The sequence below is a fragment of the Neofelis nebulosa genome, chromosome 10, assembly GCF_028018385.1.
Source record: "Neofelis nebulosa isolate mNeoNeb1 chromosome 10, mNeoNeb1.pri, whole genome shotgun sequence".
Classification (NCBI taxonomy): domain Eukaryota; kingdom Metazoa; phylum Chordata; class Mammalia; order Carnivora; family Felidae; genus Neofelis; species Neofelis nebulosa.
The window spans coordinates 52906633-52920237 of record NC_080791.1 but is presented as its reverse complement, the minus strand read 5'-3'; the positions used below and the strand labels follow the sequence as shown (position 1 = coordinate 52920237).

General features: G+C 45.1%; 1 protein-coding gene across 13 annotated transcripts in view; it reads right to left on the bottom strand.

Annotated features, from left to right (window-relative positions):
* Window positions 1–13605, bottom strand: part of TENM4 (teneurin transmembrane protein 4) — a 2920333-nt gene that overhangs the window by 795781 nt on the left and 2110947 nt on the right. The window lies entirely within an intron of this gene.

Sequence of the window (13605 nt, the reverse complement as noted above, 5' to 3'; positions counted from 1 at the left end):
GAGATTATACATTTACGGATAAGTCTATTATCCATGGATATATAAGTCATGTATTAAGTGTTCAGCAAATGTGGGTATTATTTTAATTTTTCTCCAAGTGAGAAACAAATTCCAAAGCGTTTACTATTGCTCAAAACTGTGGGGTTTCTTCCCTCTTTGGGATCAGCTTCCCAGGGTGGCGACTCATTTCTAAACCTCTCCCAGAAATCTTCAGTCCTGGCCCTCTTCTCCCATTACAATCCCAAGGAGAATTCATTGTCTCCCACTTGGCCATTCAGCACATTCACCCAATTTGGCCCTACATAATTTAGGATTATTCCCAAATTTCAACAGAAAAGGCCAAAGACTTGCCCTCCCTGAGAAGCCTAGAACCAATGTTATGTCATTGCCAACTTGGGGTAGGGGGCAGAAGAGATATTCTCTGGAAGGGAGCTCTCCTTATCACTGGCTACAAGGCACTGCTCTTTAATTTGACCCCTTGCCTACTTCAGAAAAGGTTTTGTTTGTGTTTTGTTATTTTCGGTGCTTTAAAAACTTTGGTCTCTTTGGTCTTACAATACATTTCTGCAAAGAAAAAAAAAAGTAATGGCAGTGAAAGACGTTGGGATGTTGGAGGCATGGAAAAGACATGCTCTCTTTTATATCTGACATTTGATATTTGATATTTGCATTTCAGGTCTGGGGGGGAGTGGGGATATACAAATCACCAGGAGATAGGACAAGGAATATGCATGTTTACCCTAGTTTGAAACAGGGTCACTAGTGAACTGAATAGTCTGATTTGTAGTTTTGAAACAGCCTTGTCATTAGACGTGGTCCATATGCATGTGCCACGCTAGGGAGGAAGCTGGAAGGAGGCTGGGAAGCCGGAATGCCCTAGCCCTAGGTCTGCCCTCCTGCGGTGTTATCTTTGAACACCCCTTTTTGTGTGTCAGTTGAATTATATGTATAAAGTAATGAGGTCCTTCATACCAATCCTTTTCTCTACCAAGGACCCACTTTTCATTATTTTCCCCAAAGGACCCCATTTCTTGCACGACTTGACTTTGCCTACTAAACAAACAAGGTTAGGAAGCTTATTAATTATAAGCTTGTGCAAGGGGTACTGGAGGCAGGCAAATTATCCAGGAGGCAAATGAGCCTTTGGAGGGCAATTTTATCCCAACGGCAGAGATAATCCCAATAATAATTCCAATTGTACTAACTGCAATCATTTATTAGGAGCTTACTGTATGCCAGACACTCTCTATACATTGTCTGATTTAACTCTTACCACAGTAGGAGCAAGGTGCCATTATTTCTCCATTTTACAGATGAGGAAACTGAGGCTTGGGAGGTGCAGTAGTTTGTCTGAGGTTACGCAGCCCTAAGGGTCAGAGGAGGGGCTCAACCCCAGTCTGCCTGACTCCACACTCCAAGCCCTTCACCATTAGACTCAACTGCCGCTCAGTGACAATAGAATAGTGTCACTTGTGTCGGACTCAGGTTCCAAAATCAAGAAGAATGTGGAAAGTGGCACAGAGCGATCCCTGTCCTGAAAGTCTTGTGAAGCCCTGAGTGTGGCTTGATGCTCGTGCTACAACTATAGACCAAACAAAGAAGCAGCATCATGGACCCACCTCAAGTCTGCTCTGGGCACACCTTGTTGGCGGAGGGTTGGCAGAACTGCTGTCCTCTTAAACATCTTTATTTTATATATTATTTTTCCTTTCCTCTTTCTCTTTTTTTCTCCTTTTCTTTACAGAATGGTTTTAATTGAAATTGCTTATGTGAGTTTCTTATTGCTGCTGTAACATTACTACAGACTTAATGACTTAAAACAACACCCACTTATTATCTTACAGTTTTGAGCTCAGGTATCCGAAATGGGTCCGACTGGGCCAAAACCGAGATGTTGGCAGGGCTGTGTTCTATCTGGAGGCTCCGGCTCTAGAGGCCACCCACACTGCTTGGCTCATGGCCCCTCCCACCTTCTGGACCAGGAAACCACATCACTCAGATCCAGGCCCCTACCTCTCTGGGCTCCTTCCTTGACTCCCCTGCCTCTTTCTTTCACCTGTGCTTACATCAGGCCCACCTGGACCATCCAGGATAATGCTCCCATCTCAAGATCTTATTCACATCTCCAATCTCTCTTTTGCTGAATGAGGAACCATATCTGCAGGTCTGGGCATTAGGGTGTGGACTTCTTTGGAGAACCTATTTGGCCTACCACTTTGCTTAAGTTAAATGCACGCACACTGGGATGCCATCATGTTAACAGTATGTGCCATGTAAGGCTCCCAGAAGCCACATGGGTCCCAGAATATTTCATCTGTGGATCCCCAGTACTCAACCCAATGTTTATAGTAGGTGCTCAGTAAATGTTTGTTGCATAAATAAATGAATGAGTGAACAGGGAACAGAATGATGCTCCTTTTTATCCTTGTTTCCACCCCCGCTCTTTTGTCTGATATGAACTTTCTTCCCTTTCTTTCTTTCTTCCTTCCTTCTTTCTTCAAGAAATCTTGGAACTACAGAGAATAATATGACAAGTACCCAACATTATTGTCAACGTTATATTTTATATACACATTCTTTCTTTAGAAAACAAAATACTTCTTCTGTGATTGTACATGTATCTTGCTGACCCATGAGCCATTTTGACTCTATCCTCAATTTTGGGTTGTTGTGTCATAGAGGTTAAAGAATGACTCTTCTTGTCTTTGTTTCTGCTAAAACTCGGTGTGAAAGTAGGGCCTGTACTGCTAATCCCAGTGTGAAGTGTGAGACCCATACAGCTGAGATTGGTCAGAAGTGGTATTCACAGACCCCAGGCTTGAAAGAATCATGACGGCCTGGGGAAAATTGGGGAGGATTTCTGGAGGCAGCCTTCAGTGAGCTTTGAACCCCAGCTCTGCCTTTCTCTCCATGTGCCGAGGGAGAGGGCTTCCATGTGGCCACTCAGAACTCCATATGTCTCTGTGGAGCATGGGGCACACTTGGCCCTGATGTCTAACTCACATCTTATAAATGTAAAGGGCAAGAGATCATGGCTGGCTACTGCACAGACTGGGGAGCAAAGGTCTATGGACTGGGGACAGCTGGACAGATGAGGAAACTGAGGAGGAAACAGAGGAGGTCCAGGGGCTCTGGCTTCAGACGGAGAATGGATTTTAATACTTGATGATTTCCTACTTCATCCCCTGCCAGCCCGCCTGTTTGGATTACACGGGCAACCTCATGGTCACCCTGTCTTCCACCCTGCTGTCAGAATGCTTTCCTTTTTCTCCTCTCTTCCTCTCTTGTTCTCTTTCTTCCTTTACATTTGCATTGGGCTTTATTTATTTGTTCAAAAAAATTTTTTTAAACGTTTATTTATTTTTGAGTCAGAGAGAGACAGAGCATGAACGGCGGGAGGGCCAGAGAGAGAGAGGGAGACACAGAATCCGAAGCAGGCTCCAGTCTCCGAGCTGTCAGCACAGAGCCCGACGTGGGGCTCGAACTCACCAAGTGCGAGATCATGACCTGAGGTGAAGTCAGATGCCCAACCGACTGAGTCACCCAGGTGCCCCTGCATTGGGCTTTATATTAAACAAGTGACACTCCATCAGTGACGATACATAATAATAGTAATAACAGTAACAGCAAACCGAGATATGGCACTTAGTAGGCGGTGGGCACTGTTCTGAGTACTTTCCATATAGAAATACACTTACTGCTCTAACAACCATAAGAAGTAAGGATGGTTATTATCTCCCTTCCACAGATGAGGGCACAAGGCTCAGAGAAGTATTGTGCTAGGTGACTGAGACAGCTACTAGGGAAACAAAGATTCATACTTTGGGCTCCAGGAAATAATCCAGTCTAGTCCAGTTCAATTCAGCCTGGGACTGATTTGGCACCACTATGCCCTGGTGCCCAAGGACAGGACCGTATCCATTTGGGAAGCATACATTTTGCATGCCTCACAATCTGCCGTAACTGTGTATAGCCACATTTTAATGCCAATTTGCGAAACTACTTCTAGAAGTTTCCTCAATCATCAAGAAACAACTCTCTTGAGAAGGGACAGAAAGAAGTCTTGGCTTCCACTTCTGACTCCACCACCCTGGGGGCCTTGGCAAGTTACTTGTCCTCTCTGAATCTCTGTTTTCTCATTTGTGCAACGGAGACAGTAATAAATAATCTATTTCGTAGGGCTGTTGTGAGGATTTGATGACCTGAGATGCAAAACTGCCAACTACACCACCGTATACCCCAGTCTTCACGGCAGAAGGGACCTCACTATCCATCTGTCTCTTCACCCAATGCAGAAGTGCCCTCTCTAATCTCCCTGCCCAGTGGTAGTGTTGACTACGCCTTTTTACTCGGAGTGACGGGGGCCCAGGCTTGGTGTTCAGTTGATTGTGGGCAACCACTGGTCCAGTAGCGCTCAATTCTTTCTCAAGGATGTGGATGGAAACACCCAGTGAGGATAGGAGTAATAACAGTAGTGATGGCAGCTGTCATAACGATGATGGCTGTTAACTTTTATTTTTAATATTTTTTTAACGTTTATTTATTTTTGAGACAGAGAGAGACAGAGCATGAACGGGGGAGGGTCAGAGAGAGGGAGACACAGAATCCGAAACAGGCTCCAGGCTCTGAGCTGTCAGCACAGAGCCCGACGCGGGGCTTGAACTCACGGACCGTGAGATCACGACCTGAGCCTAAGTTGGCTGCTTAACCGACTGAGCCACCCAGACGCCCCGGTTGTTAACTTTTATTGAGTGACTGTGTGCTATACACACACTGAACGCATTGTCTCACGTAATCCTCATGACAATCCATGGGGTAAGAACCACTGTATGTCTAATTTTTAAGATGAGGGCATTGCAGCTCAGAAAGGTTAAGAAATTTGCTCAAAAGCCCCAAGGTCAAAATATGGTGTGGAAACAGGATTGAAACCCAGATTTACTGAATGCAGAATTTATAACCTCAGTTCTTGGGATTTCAACCTACCTACAGGCAGAGGCCAGACAGGTAGGTCATTTGGATGATGCCCAACGGGGACAGATATGACCCTGGTGAACTGTAGACATTTGCCCTATTTAAATAGGATAATGCTTGTCAGTGTCACCCCTTGTTGCTGGGGTCAGTGGGAAGAATGCAGGTAAAGAGTTGCTAAGTCTCATTTTGGTAGCAAAACTCAAGAATTTAGATATTTTAATGTGTATCGTGATTTCAAAATGTTACTTCAAAATTTTTGAAATTACTTCTGACTTATCTAAGTGCTATCACTGCCTTTTTTTTAATGTTTCTTTTTTTGAGAGAGAGAGAGAGAGAGAGAGAGAGAGAGAGCATGAGAAGGGGGAGGGGCAGAGAGAGAGGAACTCACAGATTCTAAAGCATGTTCCAGTCTCTGAGCTGTCAGCACAGAGCCCAACTGGGGCTCGAGCCCAGGAACCCGTGAGATCATGACCTGAGTTTAAGTTGCTTAACCAACTGAGCCACGCAGGTGCCCCTATCACTGCCTTTTAAATGCATATTAAACTAGTCTTCTGAGGGCTGTTATTCTGTCCCTTTCTCTCCCGTGTAAGTTCTAACATTGCAGTGGAAGGGACAGAGAAGGGCTCATTGCTCCGAAAGCCCTGCATCCACTCTAATTGTCTGCTCTGTGGACACTGGTCCTGAACACTGGAACTTTAACCATTACTTGTAACTGGTTGAGGGTCCCGCTGCTGTGGTTGAGGATGGGGCCAGGGACACGCACGTGTGCACATTCGTGATACAGAGGTATAGACTGGGGAACTGGGGGCGGGGTGGCCAACGCAAGGACATGGCTCTTCCGTTGTATACACAGGAGGGAGGGAAGGAAGGGAAGCCTCGTGGTTTATATGATCCCGGCAGCCGCCAGGGACCTGCCCCTCCCCCTGCTATAGCCCTTCCAAGCAGGAGAGCAATATAACCCTTTCTCCCAAATCTCTGGGCAAAATACATTTCACAATCTCCCAGAGGAGTACCATCTCCTGGCCCGTGGCCCGGCTTCCAGGCGCTTTCCCAATCCTGCTTGCTGAGCAGTTTAACCTCAAGACCCCTCCTGGACTAATTAAAATAATTGTAAATGTGTAATTTATGGATTGACTTAAATCATCCCTGAGTCCACAAAAAGGATCCGAGGGGTCTGAAAGTGCACAGCAAAGCTCCATATCCTGGAGAGCTTTCACACGCTTCCAACATTTAACCCTCACACAGACACTGGAGGCCAGAGAGGTTACAGGACTGGCCCAGCACACTCAGTGAGAAATGCCAGAGCTGGAAATTCTAAACTGGCCTCCTGACTTTGATACTAATGCATTGTTTTCTAGTGGTACTCCACGAGTACCTATGGAGCAAGGAATCTTCGCTCTGAACAAGAAGGAGGGTAGTGCAATGGCCATCCCCCTTCCACTTGCCTACCCCCAGCAAAATCAGGAGCGTGGGCAGTTCACCAGGAATAAAACAGCAGCCATCCCAACAGCTTACTTTCACATCCCCTGTTCAAGAACTTCTTACACAGCCCTCTCCTGGCAGGAATTACTATCCACGGAACACCACTGAGGATATATTCAAATCCCACACAAACATTCAGTCCTCTGTCCCATGTCTCACAAACATTAGATCGTTGGTGATCCTGGGCCATCAAATTGGATTGTTGCATCAGGTGATTTTATAGTTTCTTAATTGGTGTTTTATATAATTCCTCCACACAATTGAAGATAGGATGGATGTTTGATATGCTTTTAAAATATCAATGTAAAAGATTTCTTTTTTACTTATGTTTTACTTTGCTTCAACTTCCCTGGGTAGCTACAGAGAAAGTTTTCTTTTTCTTTTCAAGTTAAAAAATGTACATAAATCTCTCTGGTATTTATGTTTTCATGATACTTTCAAAATTCCCAGGGATTCTCATAAACCCATGTTACAGTAGAACTATTTTTTTTTTTTTACAGTAGAACTATCTTAAGGCAAGGTGGATAAAGACAGATGTTGGCACATGGTTGCTCATATATTAATCTTTAACAAGGCTTAAAAAATATGTATAAATCATATGTGATGCCTCTGATGGAATTCTCCAGTAATGCTAGGCTGGCAGAAACACTGAGATCCTATAGATGTCACAAAACCTCGATATTTAATTTTAAAATATTTCTATTTTTCAGCTGTGCAAACTGAGTTCTATTGCAACAAAATGATTCGTTTTACATTACACAATAAGGTGGTCAGAACTTGCAATCATGCTAGAAGAGGTTTGAGGGCCACTGCCCCGGACAGGGATAGAGAGTTTTCCTTTCAGACTACTGACTGCTCTCCTAAGCTGGGTTATATGTCTCTGGCAATTTCCATTCTTGAAGAGTAAGGAATGGGGTGTAAATCTCAGCATTTTTGCAACTTGATTAAAAGTTATAAGATCTCCTTCAACATTTTCCCCAGGGGGGCATATGTTCCTTATGCAAATAAGACTCTTGGTCTCCTCTGAGTTCTCTGGTAAAAATATCTCATGAGACAACCAGTCATTCACACTCTAGTGTGTTTTAATCCTCTCTAAAGAGATAGCTTTTTGAGGCTGAAACTCTGCAAATGGGTAGAGGTGGAATTTGGGGGAGAGCAATGCTTTGCTCTCTCATCTCTGCTCTGAGAATTCTGTTTATCTTTCCAGATCCCAGTCAAATGTCTTTTCTTCCAGAAAGTCTTCCTTGATCTCCCTTTAGAGAGATTATTCCTTCTGCCTGCTCATTGCTTCAGTAAATAATATCTCTTCTCAAGTTTTAGCCCCCTACTTCTCATAATCTCTTCCATACATGTAGTTATTTGTGTGTTTATCTTTTTTTTATTTTTTAAATTTTATTTTAGAGACAGAGTGGGGTGGAGGGGCAGAGACAGAGAGAGAGAGAGAGAGAGAGAGAGAATTCTAAGCAGGCTCCACACTGAGCATGGAGCCCAACGCAGGGCTGGATCCCATGACACTGGGACCATGACCTGAGCTTCAATTAAGCATCAGATGCTTAACCGACTGAGCCACCCAGGCACCCCTGTGTGTTTATCTTATACTCTTCTCTGAAGTAGGAGCCCTTGAGGGCAGGATAATTGCTTATTCCCATGTACTGTCTAGCTTTGGGAAGCTAAAGTCATCTTCTGGTGTTTTGAAAACATGAAATTACTTAGAAGTCAGATGCATGGCATCTGTGTCCTGTTTTGCGTGGGCTTTCCTAGCTTCTTGGACATCCTTCTAGGGCAAAGTCTGCAGCCCTTGGAAGGGCGCCTTGAGTCTCCCTGCACTCTCGTATTCTAGTGCAGAACAAATGGTCCCCACCCAGGGTGCCCTGCCTGCCACCCTGCTCTGGTTTTACATAATGCAGGGTGGATTCCCAGCCGAGCACTTCCTAGCTTGTGACCTTGAGCACAAGTTATATCATTTCTCTCTTCAGTTTCCTCTTTTTTAAAACAGGCACAACACTTGCCTCTTGCTGCCACTGTTCTGAGGTATTACACCTGCAGTACTTACCACAATGCTTTGCACATAGTAATCTCAGTAAATAGCAGCAATGGATGTGGTTTTCAATGAGACATAGAACAAAAAGTGTTTAAGATGGTGTCTGGCATATAGTAAGGGCTGTATGTAAGCTGTCATTTTTATTCTCATTTTAGGAAAGCCATAACATAGAGTTATAAAGAGTAAGATCTTCGTAATCTACTTGGGGTTAAATCCCTGCTCTGCTAATTGCTAACTAATGTATCTCAGAAAAAATTACTTAATATTTTTAAGATCAGATCCCTCATTCCTAAAATGGGGGCTAGTGCTACCTTATAGAATTGCTGCTGGGATTTCAGAGGGAAAAATTCCCAAAGTTGTGGCAGGTTGTGTTTACCAAAGATGGCCCCAATAATGGCTCTCTTCCACATGCTCTTCCAGAACCTTGCCAACTGCCCCTCCATCCTCCTACCCCCATTAATAGCTGGAGTAGGATTTCCCTTTCTTTGAATCCGGGTGGGCTTGAGGGGGGCTTTAATCAACAGAATGTAGCACTTGTATCACTGGGCGGCTTCCTGGGTTAGGCTGTAAAGTGCCATGCTCGCTCCACCTTGTTAGTCGTCACTTGCCTGTGGAACCCTGGGCTGTCACATGGGATGACAGGACACCATGGGTGAAAAGTACAGGCCTCATGTAAGTGTCCTGCCAATGATCCTAGCTGAGACCCCACTCAACAGCCTGTATCAACTGCATGGACATGGAAAGAAGACGCCTCCCGGTGACTCTAGCCTTTGAGCCTTCCCAGGGGAGGACCGAGACATCGTGATCACGGAGTAGAGACGAGCTGTTTCTTCTGGATCTACCGCTGTTATCAGCTGTGAATTTGGGGGTGATTTTTACACAGCAATAGTTGTTGGAACCAGGACTCCAACAAAGTGCTGGCACATAGTAAAAATCAGATAAGAGGAAGGAGGGGTATTTGTTGTTAGTGCAATTATTGGAATTGTTACTATTGTGGGAGTATGTCCACACAAGGGGCCATAGTGTGCCTGCCACCTGCCAAGAAAACCCCTCCTCTCAGGTTTCTGCACCACCCACCAGCCTCTCAGCCAATGAGAATCCACCCTATGAGCCTCTGCATACCCGGGCCCCAGGGTCCAGGCGGCAGAAGAGCTGAAGTGGTCAGAGAGTGCCAGAATGTTGGGGGTCCTTGTTCCTTGTTTGCACACAGCTGTCTGCCCTGCCAGGGAGCCAGTGCTCAGCTGCTTTTGTGTAGGGCTGGCCGGCCTCGCCTGAGTGAGGACAGCCTCGTTAATCTCCTGTCCTCTTCTGCTGTTACATATTGACTGGACAGAGGTCAGCTTCACTGGACACATTCTTTGTTGCAGTTAAGCTAAGCCCTTCAGCTCTTAGAATTTAAGCTTGATTAACTCGTGAGGAAAGGAAAATTTACATTTTGGGGACGGGAGAATAAGGTATTTAAGCTGCTCTCTTAAAAATAAATGCTTTCCATCTTGCTTACTTTGAAAGGCAGGCAGGCAGGCAGGCAGGCACTGTCTCCTCCCCTGTCTGAAAGTGTCTCTCTCCCTTCTTCTTTTGTTCTGGAGCTGGCTTTTTCTTTCCTCTTCTCCTCTCACCCCCTCTCTGTGGTTTGCTCCCTTTCTTTCTCATCTTTCCCCAAATCCGACCCTCTCAATTCTCTCCTTTCCCTTCTCTGTCTCTCCATTTGTGTCTCCCTGTTTTGCTCGGTCTGCATGGCTCTTCCCAGCTTTGATATCTATCACTTTTTAGCATCTTTGCTTCTGAATGGCAAAACATGCAACTATCTTTGAAGCTGACATCAGTGTGGTCCCCACATGATTACAGAGTAAGGCTGGAATTCTGGAGCTTCTGCAGTGAGCTCTGCTTATATTCCGAGCATCTTGTTGGAGAACGTGGCCAGCAATGTGTTTCACATCTGATGGACCCAATCTTCCCTTGTCAGCAGAGGGCCAGTGGAAACTGCACTGCGGGGTCGATGGCCCATCCATTAGGGCCGACTGGGATATCTACCTGGCTGTCCTTTAGCAGACAGGTGCAGGGCAGTGAACAGGGAAGAGATCCGAAGATGATTAGGCTTCTCTTGGAAGGCTACAGAAAGAAACCTGGGCTTGGGGGAAAGACCTCTGGCTTACCAACTATGTGATCTCAGGATAGACACTTTACCTCTCTGAGCCTGATTCTCACCCATAAAATGGAATAATGACAGTCATCTTGCCTTCCCCAGGGAGCTATTATGAGGCTCACATGAGCTAATGAATGAGAAAGCATTTTGTAAAGTATAAAGTGCTCTACAAATTTAAATGCTTTTTATTATTGTTGTTATCATGATCATAATTTTTATGTCCCACTAATGCTCATCTTACAACTCATCAGCATTAAGAAGAATAAGCTCTAAGTGGAACAAAATCTTGTTTCTCCCTTGTGCATGAATCTAAGGTGTACTTGTGGGAAATACATATTAGTGTTTCAAGAGGCCTTTATCGAGCCCCCTGCTTCTGCCCCATCCTGCTTCTTAAAACCTGGCTGACATTCCCCTACAAATGGAAAGTTAGAGTTGGCTCCACAGGGGGCTTGATCTCTTAGCTCCAGTCTTGCTCCCCACATCCTACCCCATCCCCGCATCTGCCCAGCATCATGGAAGCCGAGTGCCCGTCTTTGTTCCTGAGACACAGGACATAGGACCCAGCCTGCCTCCCCCTCTGATATTCTTGCCCCTCTCCGCTAACCTGGCCTAGCCACCCTCATCCTCAGCCTCAGTCTCTTGGGCTCCCCCTTGTGGCAGGCCCTGGCCAGGCCCACATCACTGACCTTCCAGGAGGTCCTGTACCCAGGAAGCAATAAGTCTCCCATTTAGGGAACTGTGGCTCCTCTGACCGGCAGGCTTCTCCCTCCTTGCAGGCTTCCAAGACCACTGACCACAGGTGCCCGTGGGAGGAGTAAAGGCGGCTCCAAGGAGCAGTCATCTCACCACCTGCACTCAGCTTGGCAGCTGCTTTGTGGTTAAAACCAGTCATCGTAACCTTGCTCCTGAGTCAGCCTTCTCCCCATCCTCCTGGATCAGACCCATAACTCTTGGATGTTGGGGAGGTGCTGACAAGGGGGACCAGAGAGAGGCAGGAGGCAGGAGGTGCATTGGTGGAGAGTTTGGCTCCATGCAATTCTTGGGCCTCATCCAGTCACGGGCTGAATCTGACCATTCCATTCTTGATGTGGTACACTGTCCATTCCTGCTCCTCTCTAGGTCTTTCTTTCCCCCTCTGAATCCTGGGGTAGGTAGCCTTCCACTTGGTCTCTCAATCCCAACCCCACTGTGGCTTTCACACCTACCACATGAGGAGCTACTGTTGTACTTTACAGATGAGGAAACTGAGGTCCGGGAAGCAAAATGACTCATCTGAGGTCTGGGGGCTCTCGGAGTGGTGGAGCCACAGGGCGAACTAAAGCAGAAGCTCATTCTGCCGCAATACTCTGCCTCCTCTTTGGTTTTATGGAAGTGATGAGGGCTGGGTCTCGGCCCTCAAGGAATTAGGGTCTGGAACTGACGGGCACATAAACAAACACCTACCTCGAACTAAGGCAATAGTGAGATAATGGAGATATTTACACACAGCGCTGCAAATACAGAGGAGCTGGTCATTGATTTTGCCTGCTGAGCTGGTGATGGTGGTTGTGTGGTGACCATGGTGCTGGTGGTACGTGTGTGGTATAACTTTTAGAAGAGGCTGTCCCGAAGCGATTTTGCCAGTGTTTTTCAGAGGTCAGAAGCTCCAGACAGCAAATGCCAGATTTGTGCACCATCATTCCTAGAACCCACCCCATAGTAGGCACTGCTAAACAAACGTCCCCAATGAACTTGGACATGGCTTCAGAAGCTTTTGCAAGCTAGGACTTAAGCCTAGTGGTTGAGGCTGGCACGTATTCCCAAGTCTTAGACTAGAACTCCTATTTTTTAGAAGAGGAACTTGGCCCAGAGGAGGGAGTGACTTCTTTATATCACTATGTAACAAAGCACCTTAAATTCCGCCAGGATCTGCTTCTCTGAGTTATTTTCTTATCTTTTCTGCATTAAGGAACTGACATTTATGGACTTCTTGCTGTGAGGCAGGTCTGTAACACGAACAGGGAATATTACCTATGGTGCCTCTCATTCTCACGCCTACCTAGAGGTAATCATGAGTGTTGCCATTTAACAGAAGACAAAACTGAGGCTAAGAAATATAAATAACTTGCGCAATATAACACAGCCAGGAGGCAGTGCAAACAACACCTGTGTTCAAGTCACTCTTACTCCAAAGCCTATTTGTGTTTTTCTTCCTCTAAATTGATGACAAAATGTTGAAAATTTTAAAAAGGTTTAAGATGCATGCATCCCCCTGTTCCTATTCCCCAGTTAAGACACGAAACAAAGTCTGTTTTATTTTTGCAGAATGTCATATTGCCCTTTATAACACATTAAAAAGGGGGAATTTAATAAAGTAATTGAGCAATGTGGAATATTTCTCAATGAAGGCTGCCTTTAGTGGAGTTTTAAAATGAAATTTTTTTTTTTATAAACTGAAATCATGTCTTTGGATATTTCAGTGATTGTAGCAAGGGAAGCCTGCAATTCGCAGACCCACTCATCTGAGGAGTAATTTAATGCCACAGACATAGATCTCTATTCTCTTTTTACCTTTAATCAATTTTAACAAGCCAGATGGTCATTGCAAATGGTTCCTCTAGCATCTCCCTTTTCTGCCTCTGCTGTTCTCGGGGATTTATTTAAATTTGGCAACAATTTTATACTTTCCTATTTTCTGCCATTCCCTGCCACCATTAGGGTCACCCCATAATACTCATAACTATATCTTCTCTAGCTCCCCAATTGGAATTAACTTTTCTTTTATACGCCACGATCTCCCTCAGCACACAGTAACCCTAGTAACGCATACATATGCCTTGTGTTAGTTATTTATGTATGTAATTTCCCCATTAGACCCAGTCTTGCTCATCTATAATCTATGTAACAGTAATTATCATAGCTGCTAATGCTTTACAGTTTCTAAGTACTTTTCCTAGTCATAATATTATTTAATACCTGCAATATCTCG